Raw genomic sequence first — 18,530 nt, 5'->3', positions numbered from 1 at the left:
ATGGCTTTTTTTGTTATGATTGAAGTTCAAAGCGAATTGTGATAAATAACTATGGTTTTGCTTGAACCAGTATTTATTTGAAAACGTAAGCAATGAACGGATTTATAAATCATATAAACAAGCAATAAGCCAATATAACGCTGCAGCTATAATCATAGGTGAAATAGCTGGATTGTGACTCAGAGCGACGTTGAATCTTATCGTGTGTGAATTTGACAAAGATATCATATTGCTAGGTCAGCTTACTGTTCAATAGGACCTCGTACAATTCACAGAGTTGATTCTCCGATTCTTTAATCATATTCTCGCAAATGAGCTGCACATGCTTGAATGTGAAAAGACCCATTTCTGATTCCAGTTCTGCTTGACCCAGAATAGGGGCAAACTGCTTGCGTTTGCACAAGAATGTGTCACTACCAATGGAAGATCATTTATAAAAAGAGTGAATAGAAATGGACCCAAATGACTACCCTGAGGTACTCCAGAGGTCAATTGGACGGTCTTAGAAAATGAAGACTTAAGGAGGACCTTTTGTGTACGCTTAGAAAGACATTGAAGAATCCAATCAAGGAAAAGGCTGGGGATGCCAAGAGCGTTCAACTTATATAAAAGCAGAGTATGATTATCAGAGTAAAAGGCCTTGCTGAACTAACTTAATTGCCCTACAAAGGTATCTTAGAATCAGCCCGACTCAAGCCGTGGATGCATGCTTGTGATAAAACTGTGAGTTTCTGTTTGTAATATGTATTTGATAAGCAGTACTTGTATATGTATATCGAGATCGAGGTCGATCAGATGTCAGGATTGGCCGAATGTAAACATTAAGAATGTTTTAAATATGCCCTCTCCTCGTCTCAGCGGCGGGGTACGGGCACACTCTCTCAAAATATAGGCAATAAGACCACATGTGCAATTAATAAAAACAGAAATAAAATCCGAAAATATAGACAATCCCAAGGGATTAATTAATGAAAATAATAGAGTTTACAAATTAATAAATATTTTTCTGACTGACGCAAAGATAGTGTTTAATATATATATGTTAATGACTGTGCAACTTTGATCCAGAACGGGTCACTGTTATTGTAAGCCGTTATTTAGATGTAGGCCGTTACAATTAGATAAAACGTTTTTCCACTATGACGACTTAAGGAAAGAGTAACTTGCAAACTTGGTGTGGAAGTTCTAAAACTGATCTAAAACCTTTTAAGTTCTGATTTTGTTATGACTGAAATCCAAAGCGAATTGTGGTTTTGCTTGAACCAGTATCTCAAGGTCTCTGGCGTTTATTCGATCTAAAACCTTTTAAGTTCTGATTTTGTTATGACTGAAATCCAAAGCGAATTGTGGTTTTGCTTGAACCAGAATTTATTTCAAAACTTAAGCACTGAACGGATTATAAAATATATAAACAAGCAATAAGCCAATATAACGCTACAGCTGTAATCTTAGGTAAAATAGCTGGATTGTGGCTCAGAGAGACGTTGAATGTGATCGTGTGTGAATTTGACCAAAATATCATATTGCTCGGTCAGGCTACTGGTCAATAGGGCCTCGTAGAATTCACAGAGTTTATTCTCCGATTCTTTAATCATATTCTCGCAAATGAGCTGGACCTGCTTGAATGTGAAAAGACCCCTTTCCGAATCCAGTTCCGCTTGACCTAGAATTGCGGCAAACTGCTTGCGTTTGCCCAAGAATGTGTCACTACCAATGGAAGATCATTTATAAAAAGAGTGAATAGAAATGGACCCAAATGACTACCCTGAGGTACTCCAGAGGTCAATTGGACGGTCTTATTGCGCGTAGTTGCCGCGTTTTTTCCAGTAAGTTGTGCAAAATATGCTCTGGCCGACCGTAATGTTTGTATGATTTCAGGGACCATTGCTGGTAAAAGGAGTTTGGATTAAACTAACTCACGAGTTTTTCCCTTTAGGCTACCTTGCAGCCGCATAAGATTTTCTGCATTCGTATACCCGGCGATTTCCGTACTGTATTTCTTATGCTAATGGTAGGCTAAGTAGGTTGTAAGCGAGCCGGTAGTTGAGCCGTAGTGGTTGTAAGCGAGCCGCTATAAATTATTCGCCCTTCCTCGCAGTTGTAACCAAACTGTTCTGTCCGCTGCTTAGTAACAAGCATAGAACCTAACATGTAAGTTAAAAACGCAAGATGCAACGGTTAATTTCCTAGCACGTAGGCTGGCGCTTAAGTATAAGTATGGAAGTGAAAGAGCATGAGTGATATGGGTTAACCCATTGGTGGCTGCGTCGGGTCTGCTGGGCAGTTAGCGGATTTCGGCGGCAACACCCATAATGCGACTTTTGGCTTTTCAGAATTGCATGTATTATGAGAATTTAATCTTAATCGACGACGCTTTGTTGGGCATACATCCAATGCATCCCAAGATACGATAAGTTTACATAAATTAAAAGCCATTCCTTGGTTAATCAGCACAAATTTTTTAATCATCACCCTAAAAATACAAATTCAAATCATCCAAATAAAATCGTTAAAAGCAACTATCATTTTGCTTGAATAATAATTCTCGGGTTACTTGATTGGAATATTATTGTCGAAAATCTATCCCGTTTGCTAATTTTGCAAAATTTTATCTACAATTTTAAATACTAGCAACAACAATCTATGCCAGATTTTCGATGCTTTCTTGACTCCGTACAAAATTATCTCCAAAAACTATGATAATAATTGAGAACGTTGACGATACTATGCGAGGTACATTCAAGGCACCCTACGAAAACAGGTTAAAGCCTGCTTCGCCAAAGCATATAAAGCACGGCATGAATTGCGAATAAGAAAAAACAGACACACAAAGAATAGCACTATAGCTAGTTATGAAGAGGCGGTCTATTCTCTGTGATCGGCTCGGTATAGACGGTCTATTCCCTGTGATCTACTCGGTATCTTCTATTTAATCAGACCAAATGACACTCTACATGGTACCGACAGATTAACCTGAGTCAAACACTCATACGAGTCGATTTAACCAACAACCCTGGAGGAACATTTCTGATGAATAAACTCAGTCCCGGTTATAGTTTAATGATCATTTTATTTAATATTAGGATAAGTTTTAATTTTTAGATACTAGATTAAAATGAATTTATTTTTAATGTATTTCGTCGATTTTGTTAACTCTTTTTTGTCGTCTTCAATTCGTCTTTTCCGATTTACTTTTATGGTTTTTTTTTGTTATGATTGAAGTTCAAAGTATGGTTTATAAGTATAAGTATGGTTTTGCTTAAACCCGTATTTATTTCAAAACGTAAGCAATGAACGGACTTATAAAATATATAAACAAGCAATAAGCCAACATAACGCTACAGCTGTAATCTTAGGTAAAATAGCTGGATTGTGGCTCAGAGAGACGTTGAATGTGATCGTGTGTGAATTTGACAAAAATATCATATTGCTCGGTCAGGTTACTGGTCAATAGGGCCTCGTAGAATTCACAGAGTTTATGCTCTGAATCTTTAATCATATTCTCGCAAATGAGCTGCACCTGCTTGAATGTGAAAAGACCCCTATCCGAATCCAGTTCCGCTTGACCTAGAATTGCGGCAATCTGCTTGGGCTTCTTTAGTGTTTTGATTGTACTATTAAGACCATCGTATATTTGGTCAGGAGTGATTTTGAACTTTGAGAAGGGACTTGACTGTTTCCTGCTGCTGTGTTTTGCAAAGCGATAACAAGCAGTGTAAGGCAAATCCCATAATGTGACTTTTGGCGTTTCAGAATTGCGGGTATTATGAGAATTTGAACTCAATCGACGACGCTTTGTTGGACATACATCCAATGCATACCCAAGATACGATACGTTTACGTGAATTAAAAGCCATTCCTTTGTTAATCAGCACAAATTTGTTAAAAGGCACCCTAAAATTGCTACAAAGATGGTAATGAAGAATTAATAGCAATAGCAACCTGATTGGAACATTATTGTCGAAAATTTATGACGTTTGCTAAGATTTGAAATTTTCATCTACAAATTCAAATATGTCTACTCTGTCTACATGGTACGTACCTATTAACCTGAGACAATAACTCATGCGAGTCGATTTAACCAACAGCCCTGGAGGAACAGTAAATTCACAACATACTTGAAAGTTTTATTCTCAAGAGTTTGTGACATACCACACATTGGTGATAACCGATTCCGAAAATTTCAAGGACTTATCTAGAACGTGATTTTTTATGATTATTTTATTTAATATTAGGATTTGTATTAATTTTCTTTCGTCGATTTTGTTAACTCCTTTTGTCTATGATTGAAGTTCAAAGTGAATTGTGATAAATAACTATGGTTTTGCTTGAACCAGTATTTATTTGAAAACGTAAGCAATGAACGGATTTATAAATCATATAAACAAGCAAGAACCAATATAACGCTACAGCTATAATAATAGGTGAAATAGCTGGATTTTGGCTCAGAGCGACGTTGAATCTGATCGTGTGTGAATTTGACAAAGATATCATATTGCTCGGTCAGCTTAGTCTTCAATAGGACCTCGTACAATTCACAGAGTTGATTCTCCGATTCTTTAATCATATTCTCGCAAATGAGCTGCACATGCTTGAATGTGAAAAGACCCATTTCTGATTCCAGTTCTGCATGACCCAGAATAGCGGCAAACTGCTTGCGTTTACACAAGAATGTGTCACTACCAATGGAAGATCATTTATAAAAAGAGTGAATAGAAATGGACCCAAATCACTACCCTGAGGTACTCCAGAGGTCAATTGGACGGTCTTAGAAAATGAAGACTTAAGGAGGACCTTTTGTGTACGCTTAGAAACACATTGAAGAATCCAATCAAGGAAAAGGCTGGGGATGCCAAGAGCGTTCAACTTATATAAAAGCAGAGTATGATTATCAGAGTAAAGGGCCTTGCTGAACTAACTTAATTGCCCTACAAAGGTTTCTTAGAAACAGCCCGACTCAAGTCGTGGATGCATGCGTGTGATAAAACTGTGAGTTTCTGTTTGTAATATGTATTTGATAAGCAGTATTTGTATATGTATATTGTATGTTGTAGGTATATTAAATTGTATGATCGAGGTCGATCAAATGTCAGGATTGGCCGAATGTAAACATTAAGAATGTTTTAAATAAGCCCTCTCCTCGTCTCAGCGGCGGGGTACGGGCACACTCTCTCAAAATATAGGCAATAAGACCATATGTGCAATTAATAAAAACAGAAATAAAATCCGAAAATAAAAAGATAATCCCAAGGGATTAATTAATGAAAATAATATAGTTTACAAATTAATAAATTTCTTTTCTGACTGACGCAAAGATAGTGTTTAATATATATATGTTAATGACTGTGCAAATTTGATCCAGAACGGGTCAATGTTATTGTAAGCCGTTATTTAGATGTAGGCCGTTACAATTAGATAAAACGTTTTTCCACTATGACGACTTAAGAAAAGAGTAACTTGCAAACTTGGTGTGGAAGTTATCTCAAGGTCTCTGGCGTTTATTCGATCTGACACCTTTTAAGTTCTGTAAATCTATTCGGTATCTTCTATTTAACCAGAGCAAATGACACTCTACATGGTACCGACAGATTAACCTGAGTCAAAAACTCATACGAGTCGATTTAACCAACAATCCTGGAGGAACATTTCTGATGAATAACCTCAGTCCCGGTTATAGTTTAATGATTATTTTATTTAATATTAGGATAAGTATTAATTTTTAGATACTAGATTAAAATGAATTAATTTTTTATGTTATTGTTATTGTTGACTCTTTTTGTCGTCTTCAATTCGTCTTTTCTGATTTACGTTTATGGCTTTTTTGTAATGATTGAAGTTCAAAGCGAATTGTGATAAATACTATGGTTTTGCTTGAACCCGTATTTATTTCAAAACGTAAGCAATGAACGGATTTATAAATCATATAAACAAGCAAGAACCAATATAACGCTACAGCTATAATAATAGGTGAAATAGCTGGATTGTGGCTCAGAGCGACGTTGAATCTGATCGTGTGTGAATTTGACAAAGATATCATATTGCTCGGTCAGCTTAGTCTTCAATAGGACCTCGTACAATTCACAGAGTTGATTCTCCGATTCTTTAATCATATTCTCGCAAATGAGCTGCACATGCTTGAATGTGAAAAGACCCATTTCTGATTCCAGTTCTGCATGACCAGAATAGCGGCAAACTGCTTGCGTTTACACAAGAATGTGTCACTACCAATGGAAGATCATTTATAAAAAGAGTGAATAGAAATGGACCCAAATGACTATCCTGAGGTACTCCAGAGGTCAATTGGACGGTCTTAGAAAATGAAGACTTAAGGAGGACCTTTTGTGTACGCTTAGAAAGACATTGAAGAATCCAATCAAGGAAAAGGCTGGGGATGCCAAGAGCGTTCAACTTATATAAAAGCAGAGTATGATTATCAGAGTAAAAGGCCTTGCTGAACTAACTTAATTGCCCTACAAAGGTTTCTTAGAAACAGCCCGACTCAAGTCGTGGATGCATGCGTGTGATAAAACTGTGAGTTTCTGTTTGTAATATGTATTTGATAAGCAGTATTTGTATATGTATATTGTATGTTGTAGGTATATTAAATTGTATGATCGAGGTCGATCAAATGTCAGGATTGGCCGAATGTAAACATTAAGAATGTTTTAAATAAGCCCTCTCCTCGTCTCAGCGGCGGGGTACGGGCACACTCTCTCAAAATATAGGCAATAAGACCATATGTGCAATTAATAAAAACAGAAATAAAATCCGAAAATAAAAAGATAATCCCAAGGGATTAATTAATGAAAATAATATAGTTTACAAATTAATAAATTTCTTTTCTGACTGACGCAAAGATAGTGTTTAATATATATATGTTAATGACTGTGCAAATTTGATCCAGAACGGGTCAATGTTATTGTAAGCCGTTATTTAGATGTAGGCCGTTACAATTAGATAAAACGTTTTTCCACTATGACGACTTAAGAAAAGAGTAACTTGCAAACTTGGTGTGGAAGTTATCTCAAGGTCTCTGGCGTTTATTCGATCTGACACCTTTTAAGTTCTGTAAATCTATTCGGTATCTTCTATTTAACCAGAGCAAATGACACTCTACATGGTACCGACAGATTAACCTGAGTCAAAAACTCATACGAGTCGATTTAACCAACAATCCTGGAGGAACATTTCTGATGAATAACCTCAGTCCCGGTTATAGTTTAATGATTATTTTATTTAATATTAGGATAAGTATTAATTTTTAGATACTAGATTAAAATGAATTAATTTTTTATGTTATTGTTATTGTTGACTCTTTTTTGTCGTCTTCAATTCGTCTTTTCTGATTTACGTTTATGGCTTTTTTTGTAATGATTGAAGTTCAAAGCGAATTGTGATAAATAACTATGGTTTTGCTTGAACCCGTATTTATTTCAAAACGTAAGCAATGAACGGATTTATAAATCATATAAACAAGCAAGAACCAATATAACGCTACAGCTATAATAATAGGTGAAATAGCTGGATTGTGGCTCAGAGCGACGTTGAATCTGATCGTGTGTGAATTTGACAAAGATATCATATTGCTCGGTCAGCTTAGTCTTCAATAGGACCTCGTACAATTCACAAAGTTGATTCTCCGATTTTTTAATCATATTCGCGCAAATGAGCTGCATATTCTTGAATGTGAAAAGACCCATTTCTGCTTGACCCAGAATAGCGGCAAACTGCTTGCGTTTGCACAAGAATGTGTCACTACCAATGGAAGATCATTTATAAAAAGAGTGAATAGAAATGGACCCAAATGACTACCCTGAGGTACTCCAGAGGTCAATTGGACGGTCTTAGAAAATGAAGACTTAAGGAGGACATTTTGTGTACGCTTAGAAAGATATTGAAGAATTCAATCAAGGAAAAGGCTGGGGATGCTAAGAGCTTTCAACTTATATAAAAGCAGAGTATGATTATCAGAGTCAAAGGCCTTGCTGAAGTCACTATACATGAAGTCAGTTTTCACGGCAGTCTTGAATCCTTTGATTGAGAGAGATGTAAATTCTAATAGGGTAGTAGTTGTAGATCTACGTTTTTAAACCCATGTTGGGAGGACGAAATATTTGAGCTACAGAAATGCTGCAATTGAGCAGTTATTATTTTCTCAAATGCTTTGGGTATGGCAGACAATTTAGAAATACCCGTTTAATTGGAGGCTCCGGACTTTACCCCTTTTTATGAACAGGAATAATACATGATTCCTTCCAGATAGACGGTGTAAACAAATTAAGTATTGGCTTACATAGGGCCTTTGCACAAAAACTTAATACGCAGTCTGGTATTGCGCCAGGTGCACATACTGGTTTCAAGGAACTGAGCACGCTAAGAACCGAACTTTCATCAAACATAAGGACTAAAATGCAGTTAGACGATTGCAAACGATGAGGATAAGGATAATTTGCTTGATAAATCGAAGAGGACTAACCTTATTTGAAAAAATCAGCAAACATATCGGCAATTGCCTGATCAGTGTCAGCTCTATTGTTTTCGAAAGACAAGTAAGACGGGTGCACTGATGTCTTACGATCCTAAGGTCCTTATAAGATAAATCGAGTTCTTCCAAATTCCGTTAGGAAGTCACTGATATTGACGATTGTCAACTTACTCATTTGCCCTACAAAGGTATCTTAGAATCAGCCCGACTTAAGCCGTGGATGCATGCGTGTGATAAAACTGGGAGTTTCTGTTTGTAATATGTATTTGATAAGCAGTATTTGTATATGTATATTGTATGTTGTATGTATGTTAAATTGTATGATCGAGGTCGATCAAATGTCAGGATTGGCCGAATGTAAACATTAAGAATGTTTTAAAAAAGCCTGCTCCTCGTCTCAGCGGCGGGGTACGGGCACACTCTCTCAAAATATAGGCAATAAGACCATATGTGCAATTAATAAAAACAGAAATAAAATCCTAAAATAAAAAGACAATCCCAAGGGATTAATTAATGAAAATAATAGAGTTTACAAATTAATAAATTTCTTTTCTGACTGACGCAAAGATAGTGTTTAATATATACATATATGTTAATGACTGTGCAAATTTGATCCGGAACGGGTTAATGTTATTGTAAGCCGTTATTTAGTTGTAGGCCGTTACAATTAGATAAAACGTTTTTCCACTATGACGACCTAAAAAAGAGTAACTTGTAAACTTGGTGTGGAAGTTATCTCAAGGTGTCTGGCGTTTGTTTGATCTGACACCTTTTAAGTTCTGATTTTATTATGACTGAAATCCAAAGCGAATTGTGGTTTTGCTTAAACCAGAATTTATTTCAAAACTTAAGCACTGAACGGATTATAAAATATATAAACAAGCAATAAGCCAATATAACGCTTCAGCTATAGTGTTAGGTGAAACAGCTGGATTGTGGCACAGAGCGACGTTGAATGTGATCGTATGTGAATTTGACCAAAATATCATATTGCTCGGTCAGCTTACTCTTCAATAGGGCCTCGTACAATTCACAGAGTTTATTCTCCGATTCTTTAATCATATTCTCGCAAATGAGCTGCACCTGCTTGAATGTAAAAGTCTCCTATCCGAATCCAGTTCCGCTTGACCTAGCATTGCGGCAAACTGCTTGGGTTTTATTTAGTGTTTTGATTGTATTATTAAGACCTCGAATAGTTGGTCAGGAGTGATTTTGAACTTTGAGAAGGGACTTTTCCTGCTGCTGTGTTTTGCAAAGCGATAACAAGCTGCCTAAGGTAAATCCCATAATGCGACTTTTGGCTTTTCAGAATTGCATGTATTATGAGAATTTAAACTCAATCGACGACGCTTTGTTGGACATTCATCCAATGCATCCCAAGATACGATAAGTTTACATAAATTAAAAGCCATTCCTTGGTTGATCAGCACAAATTTTTTAATCATCACCCTAAAAATGCAAATTCAAATCATCCAAATCAAATCGTTAAAAGCAACTATCATTTTGCTTGAATAATAATTCTCGGGTTACTTGATTTGCTAATTTTGCAAATTTAATCTACAATTTTAAATACTATCAACAACAATCTATGCCAGATTTTCGTTGCTTTCTTGACTCCGTACAAAATGATCTCCAAAAACTCTGATAATAATTCGAGAATGTTGACGATACTATGCGAGATACATTCAAGGCACCCTACGAAAACAGGTTAAAGCCTGCTTCGCGGTGGCCAAAGCATATAAAGCACGGCATGAATTGCGAATAAGAAAAAACAGACACACAAAGAATAGCACTATAGCTAGTTATGAAGAGACGGTCTATGAGAATAGACAGAGATGTGATCGGCTCGGTATAGACGGTCTATTCCCTGTGATCTCCTCAGTATCTTCTATTTAATCAGAGCAAAGGACACTCTACATGGTACCGACAGATTAACCTGAGTCAAAAACTCATACGAGTTGATTTAACCAACAACCCTGGAGGAACATTTCTGATGAATAAACTCAGTCCCGGTTATAGTTTAATGATTATTTTATTTAATAGTAGGATAAGTATTAATTTTTAGACACTAGATTAAAATGAATTAATTCTTTATGTTATTGTTATTGTTGACTCTTTTTTGTCGTCTTCAATTCGTCTTTTCTGATTTACTTTTATGGCTTTTTTTGTTATGATTGAAGTTCAAAGCGAATTGTGATAAATAACTATGGTTTTGCTTGAACCAGTATTTATTTGAAAACGTAAGCAATGAACGGATTTATAAATCATATAAACAAGCAATAAGCCAATATAACGCTGCAGCTATAATCATAGGTGAAATAGCTGGATTGTGGCTCAGAGCGACGTTGAATCTGATCGTGTGTGAATTTGACAAAGATATCATATTGCTAGGTCAGCTTACTGTTCAATAGGACCTCGTACAATTCACAGAGTTGATTCTCCGATTCTTTAATCATATTCTCGCAAATGAGCTGCACATGCTTGAATGTGAAAAGACCCATTTCTGATTCCAGTTCTGCTTGACCCAGAATAGGGGCAAACTGCTTGCGTTTGCACAAGAATGTGTCACTACCAATGGAAGATCATTTATAAAAAGAGTGAATAGAAATGGACCCAAATGACTACCCTGAGGTACTCCACAGGTCAATTGGACGGTCTTAGAAAATTAAGACTTAAGGAGGACCTTTCGTGTACGCTTATTGAAAAATCCAATCAAGGAAAAGGCTGGGGATGCCAATTGCGTTCAACTTATATAACTGTATGATTATCAGAGTCAAAGGCCTTGCTGAACTAACTTAATTGCCTTACAAAGGTTTCTTAGAAACAGCCCGACTCAATCCGTGGATGCATGCGTGTGATAAAACTGTGAGTTTCTGTTTGTAATATGTATTTGATAAGCAGTATTTGTATATGTATATTGTATGTTGTATGTATGTTAAATTGTATGATCGAGGTCGATCAAATGTCAGGATTGACCGAATGTAAACATTAAGAATGTTTTAAACAAGCCCTCTCCTCGTCTCAGCGGCGGGGTACGGGCACACTCTCTCAAAATATAGGCAATAATAAAAATATGTGCAATTAATAAAAACAAAAATAAAATCCGAAAATAAAAAGACAATCCCAAGGGATTAATTAATGAAAATAATAGAGTTTACAAATTAATAAATTTCTTTTCTGACTGACGCAAAGATAGTGTTTAATATATATATGTTAATGACTGTGCAAATTTGATCCGGAACGGGTCAATGTTATTGTAAGCCGTTATTTAGTTGTAGGCCGTTACAATTAGATAAAACGTTTTTCCACTATGACGACTTAAAAAAAGAGTAACTTGTAAACTTGGTGTGGAAGTTATCTCAAGGTCTCTGGCGTTTGTTTGATCTGACACCTTATAAGTTCTGATTTTATTATGACTGAAATCCAAAGCGAATTGTGGTTTTGCTTAAACCAGAATTTATTTCAAAACTTAAGCACTGAACGGATTATAAAATATATAACAAGCAATAAGCCAATATAACGCTTCAGCTATAGTGTTAGGTGAAACAGCTGGATTGTGGCACAGAGCGACGTTGAATGTGATCGTATGTGAATTTGACCAAAATATCATATTGCTCGGTCAGCTTACTCTTCAATAGGGCCTCGTACAATTCACAGAGTTTATTCTCCGATTCTTTAATCATATTCTCGCAAATGAGCTGCACCTGCTTGAATGTAAAAGTCTCCTATCCGAATCCAGTTCCGCTTGACCTAGCATTGCGGCAAACTGCTTGGGTTTTATTTAGTGTTTTGATTGTATTATTAAGACCCTCGAATAGTTGGTCAGGAGTGATTTTGAACTTTGAGAAGGGACTTTTCCTACTGCTGTGTTTTGCAAAGCGATAACAAGCTGCCTAAGGCAAATCCCATAATGCGACTTTTGGCTTTTCAGAATTGCATGTATTATGAGAATTTAAACTCAATCGACGACGCTTTGTTGGACATTCATCCAATGCATCCCAAGATACGATAAGTTTACATAAATTAAAAGCCATTCCTTGGTTGATCAGCACAAATTTTTTAATCATCACCCTAAAAATGCAATTCAAATCATCCAAATCAAATCGTTAAAAGCAACTATCATTTGCTTGAATAATAATTCTCGGGTTACTTGATTTGCTAATTTTGCAAAATTTAATCTACAATTTTAAATACTATCAACAACAATCTATGCCAGATTTTCGTTGCTTTCTTGACTCCGTACAAAATGATCTCCAAAAACTCTGATAATAATTCGAGAATGTTGACGATACTATGCGAGATACATTCAAGGCACCCTACGAAAACAGGTTAAAGCCTGCTTCGAGGTGGCCAAAGCATATAAAGCACGGCATGAATTGCGAATAAGAAAAAACAGACACACAAAGAATAGCACTATAGCTAGTTATGAAGAGACGGTCTATGAGAATAGACAGAGATGTAATCGGCTCGGTATAGACGGTCTATTCCCTGTGATCTCCTCAGTATCTTCTATTTAATCAGAGCAAAGGACACTCTACATGGTACCGACAGATTAACCTGAGTCAAAAACTCATACGAGTTGATTTAACCAACAACCCTGGAGGAACATTTCTGATGAATAAACTCAGTCCCGGTTATAGTTTAATGATTATTTTATTTAATATTAGGATAAGTATTAATTTTTAGATACTAGATTAAAATGAATTAATTTTTTATGTTATTGTTATTGTTGACTCTTTTTTGTCGTCTTCAATTCGTCTTTTCTGATTTACTTTTATGGCTTTTTTTGTTATGATTGAAGTTCAAAGCGAATTGTGCTAAATAACTATGGTTTTGCTTGAACCAGTATTTATTTGAAAACGTAAGCAATGAACGGATTTATAAATCATATAAACAAGCAATAAGCCAATATAACGCTGCAGCTATAATCATAGGTGAAATAGCTGGATTGTGGCTCAGAGCGACGTTGAATCTGATCGTGTGTGAATTTGACAAAGATATCATATTGCTAGGTCAGCTTACTGTTCAATAGGACCTCGTACAATTCACAGAGTTGATTCTCCGATTCTTTAATCATATTCTCGCAAATGAGCTGCACATGCTTGTATATGAAAAGACCCATTTCTGATTCCAGTTCTGCTTGACCCAGAATAGGGGCAAACTGCTGCTTGCGTTTGCACAAGAATGTGTCACTACCAATGGAAGATCATTTATAAAAGAGTGAATAGAAATGGACCCAAATGACTACCCTGAGGTACTCCACAGGTCAATTGGACGGTCTTAGAAAATGAAGACTTAAGGAGGACCTTTCGTGTACGCTTATTGAAAACTCCAATCAAGGAAAAGGCTGGGGATGCCAATTGCGTTCAACTTATATAAGAGTATGATTATTAGAGTCAAAGGCCTTGTTGAACTAACTTAATTGCCTTACAAAGGTTTCTTAGAAACAGCCCGACTCAATCCGTGGATGCATGCGTGTGATAAAACTGTGAGTTTCTGTTTGTAATATGTATTTGATAAGCAGTATTTGTATATGTATATTGTATGTTGTATGTATGTTAAATTGTATGATCGAGGTCGATCAAATGTCAGCATTGACCGAATGTAAACATTAAGAATGTTTTAAACAAGCCCTCTCCTCGTCTCAGCGGCGGGGTACGGGCACACTCTCTCAAAATATAGGCAATAATAAAAATATGTGCAATTAATAAAAACAGAAATAAAATCCGAAAATAAAAAGACAATCCCAAGGGATTAATTAATGAAAATAATAGAGTTTACAAATTAATAAATTTCTTTTCTGACTGACGCAAAGATAGTGTTTAATATATATATGTTAATGACTGTGCAAATTTGATCCGGAACGGGTCAATGTTATTGTAAGCCGTTATTTAGATGTAGGCCGTTACAATTAGATAAAACGTTTTTCTACTATGACGACTTAAAAAAAGAGTAACTTGCAAACTTGGTGTGGAAGTTATCTCAAGGTCTCTGGCGTTTGTTTGATCTGACACCTTTTAAGTTCTGATTTTATTATGACTGAAATCCAAAGCGAATTGTGGTTTTGCTTAAACCAGAATTTATTTCAAAACTTAAGCACTGAACGGATTATAAAATATATAAACAAGCAATAAGCCAATATAACGCTTCAGCTATAGTGTTAGGTGAAACAGCTGGATTGTGGCACAGAGCGACGTTGAATGTGATCGTATGTGAATTTGACCAAAATATCATATTGCTCGATCAGCTTACTCTTCAATAGGGCCTCGTACAATTCACAGAGTTTATTCTCCGATTCTTTAATCATATTCTCGCAAATGAGCTGCACCTGCTTGAATGTAAAAGTCCCCTATCCGAATCCAGTTCCGCTTGACCTAGCATTGCGGCAAACTGCTTGGGTTTTATTTCGTGTTTTGATTGTATTATTAAGACCCTCGAATAGTTGGTCAGGTGTGATTTTGAACTTTGAGAAGGGACTTGACTATTTCCTGCTGCTGTGTTTTGCAAAGCGATAACAAGCTGCCTAAGGCAAATCCCATAATGCGACTTTTGGCTTTTCAGAATTGCATGTATTATGAGAATTTAAACTCAATCGACGACGCTTTGTTGGACATTCATCCAATGCATCCCAAGATACGATAAGTTTACATAAATTAAAAGCCATTCCTTGGTTGATCAGCACAAATTTTTTAATCATCACTCTAAAAATGCTCCAAAGATGGTAATGAAGAAATTAATAGCAAGTTCTTGTTTCACATTCACAATTATTTACATTTTTGTTATCCACTTTTCATTTGTTTTTTTTTCGTTATGATAACGGATAAGACGAGTTCAGATTTATTTATGATTGAAATCAAAATCGAATCGTGAAAAGTATATGATTTTGCTTGAATAATAATTCTAGGGTTACCTGATTGGAACATTATTGTCGAAAATTTATGACGTTTGCTAAGATTTGAAATTTTCATCTACAAATTCAAATATGTCTACTCTGTCTACATGGTACCGGTCGGTAAATAGGTCTATTAACCTGAGACAATAACTCATGCGAGTCGATTTAACCAACAGCTCTGGAGGAACAGCAAATTAACAACATAAAAGAAAGTTTTATGCACAAGAGTTTGTGACCTACCACACATTGGTGATAACCGATTCTTAAAGTTTCAAGGACTTATCTAGAACGTGATTTTTTATGATTATTTTATTTAATATTAGGATTCGTATTAATTTTCTTTTGTCGATTTTGTTAACTCCTTTTGTCTATGATTGAAGTTCAAAGTGAATTGTGATAAATGACTATGGTTTTGCTTGAACCAGTATTTATTTCAAAGCGTAAGCAATGAACGGATTTATAAATCATATAAACAAGCAATAAGCCAATATAACGCTACAGCTATAATCATAGGTGAAATAGCTGGATTGTGGCTCAGAGCGACGTTGAATCTGATCGTGTGTGAATTTGACAAGATATCATATTGCTCGGTCAGCTTACTGTTCAATAGCACCTCGTACAATTCACAGAGTTGATTCTCCGATTCTTTAATCATATTCTCGCAAATGAGCTGAAAAGACCCATTTCTGATTCCAGTTGTGCTTGACCCAGAATAGCGTCAAACTGCTTGAGTTTGCACAAGAATGTGTCACTACCAATGGAAGATCATTTATAAAAAGAGAGAACAGAAATGGACTCAAATGACTACCATGAGGTACTCCAGAGGTCAATTGGATGGTTTTAGAAAATGAAGACTTAAGGAGGACCTTATGATTATCAGAGTCAAAGGCCTTGCTGAAGTCAGTATACATGAAGTCAGTTTTCACGGCAGTCTTGAATCCTTTGATTGAGAGGGATGTAAATTCTAATAGGGTAGTAATTGTCGATCTACGTTTTTAAACCCACGTTGGGAGGACGAAATATTTGAGCTACAGAAATGCTGATTGAGCAGTTATTATTTTCTCAAATGCTTTGGGTATGGCAGACAATTTAGAAGTACCCGTTTAATTGGAGGCTCCGGACTTTACCCCTTTTTATGAAGAGGAATAATACATGATTCCTTCCAGATAGACGGTGTAAACAAATTAAGTATTGGCTTACATAGAGCGTCTGAACAAAAACTTAATACGCAGGCTGGTATTGCGCCAGGTGCACATACTGGTTTCAAGGAACTGAGCACGCTAAGAACCGAACTTTCATCAAACATAAGGACTAAAATGCAGTTAGACGATTGCAAAAGATGAGGATAACCATATTTGAAAAAATCAGCAAACATATCGGCAATTGCCTGATCAGTGTCAGCTCTATTGTTTTCGAAAGACAAGTAAGACGGGTGCACTGATGTCTTACGATCCTAAGGTCCTTATAAGATAAATCGAGTTCTTCCAAATTCCGTTAGGAAGTCACTGATATTGACGATTGTCAACTTACTCATTTGCCCTACAAAGGTATCTTAGAATCAGCCCGACTTAAGCCGTGGATGCATGCGTGTGATAAAACTGGGAGTTTCTGTTTGTAATATGTATTTGATACGCAGTATTTGTATATGTATATTGTATGTTGTATGTTAAATTATATGATCGAGGTCGATCAAATGATAGGATTGGCCGAATGTAAACATTAAGAATGTTTTAAATAAGCCCGCTCCTCGTCTCAGCGGCGGGGTACGGGCACACTCTCTCAAAATATAGGCAATAAGACCACATGTGCAATTAACAAAAACAGAAATAAAATCCGAAAATAAAAAAACAATCCCAAGGGATTAATTAATGAAAATAATAGAGTTTACAAATAAATAACTTTTTTTTCTGACTGACGCAAAGATAGTGTTTAATATATATATGTTAATGACTGTGCAAACTTGATCCAGAACGGGTCACTGTTATTGTAAGCCGTTATTTAGATGCAGGCCGTTACAATTGAATAAAACGTTTTTCCACTAAGACGACTTAAGGAAAGAGTAACTTGCAAACTTGGTGTGGAAGTTATCTCAAGGTCTCTGGCGTTTATTCGATCTGACACCTTTTAAGTTCTGATTTTGTTATGACTGAAATCCAAAGCGAATTTGCTTGAACCAGTCCACTGAACGGACTTATAAAATATATAAACAAGCAATAAGCCAACATAACGCTACAGCTGTAATCTTAGGTAAAATAGCTGGATGGTGGCTCAGAGAGACGTTGAATGTGATCGTGTGTGAATTTGACAAAAATATCATATTGCTCGGTCAGATTACTGGTCAATAGGGCCTCGTACAATTCACAGAGTTTATTCTCCGATTCTTTAATCATATTCTCGCAAATGAGCTGCACCTGCTTGAATGTGAAAAGACCCCTATCCGAATCCAGTTCCGCTTGACCTAGCATTGCGGCAAACTGCTTGGGTTTTATTTCGTGTTTTGATTGTATTATTAAGACCCTCGAATAGTTGGTCAGGAGTGATTTTGAACTTTGAGAAGGGACTTGACTATTTCCTGCTGCTGTGTTTTGCAAAGCGATAACAAGCTGCCTAAGGCAAATCCCATAATGCGACTTTTGGCTTTTCAGAATTGCATGTATTATGAGAATTTGAACTCAATCGACGACGCTTTGTTGGGCATACATCCGATGCATCCCAAGATACGATACGTTTACGTGAATTAAAAGCGTTCCTTGGTTAATCAGCACAAATTTGTTAATAAGCACCCTAAAATTGCTACAAAGATGGTAATGAAGAAATTAATAGCAAGTTCTTGTTTCACATTCACAATTATTTACATTTTTGTTTTCCACTTTTTATTTGTTTTTTATACCCTTGCAAAAAGGGTATATTAATTCGTCTATATCATATAGCTTCCATAGGAACGATCTTTCGAAAACAGTGACTTTTGTCAATAACTTCGTTACTTTTCGCGATTGCTTTCAAATTAAACATTTGTTAGTTTAATATATCTGTTAATGACTGTGCCAAATTTGATAAGGATCGGGTAACTATATCATATAGCTCCCATAGGAACAATCGGTGGAAAACAGTGACTTTGATCAATATCTTCGTTATTTCCTATGTAGGCCGTTC

General features: G+C 36.0%; 1 protein-coding gene across 1 annotated transcript in view; it reads right to left on the bottom strand.

Moving 5' to 3' along the window:
* LOC111518954 (akirin-like) overlaps nt 1-15,391 on the bottom strand; it is a 28,965-nt gene extending 13,574 nt beyond the window's left edge. Inside the window, exon 1 of the mRNA XM_047013349.1 lies at nt 15,258-15,391. The gene's annotated coding sequence lies outside the window, so the exon portion shown is untranslated. The remainder of the gene's footprint in view (nt 1-15,257) is intronic.
* Nucleotides 15,392-18,530: the final 3,139 nt, after the last annotated feature.

Source organism: Drosophila willistoni, unplaced genomic scaffold (assembly GCF_018902025.1).
Source record: "Drosophila willistoni isolate 14030-0811.24 unplaced genomic scaffold, UCI_dwil_1.1 Seg765, whole genome shotgun sequence".
Lineage (NCBI taxonomy): Eukaryota > Metazoa > Arthropoda > Insecta > Diptera > Drosophilidae > Drosophila > Drosophila willistoni.
This window is presented reverse-complemented; position numbering and strand designations above follow the sequence as displayed.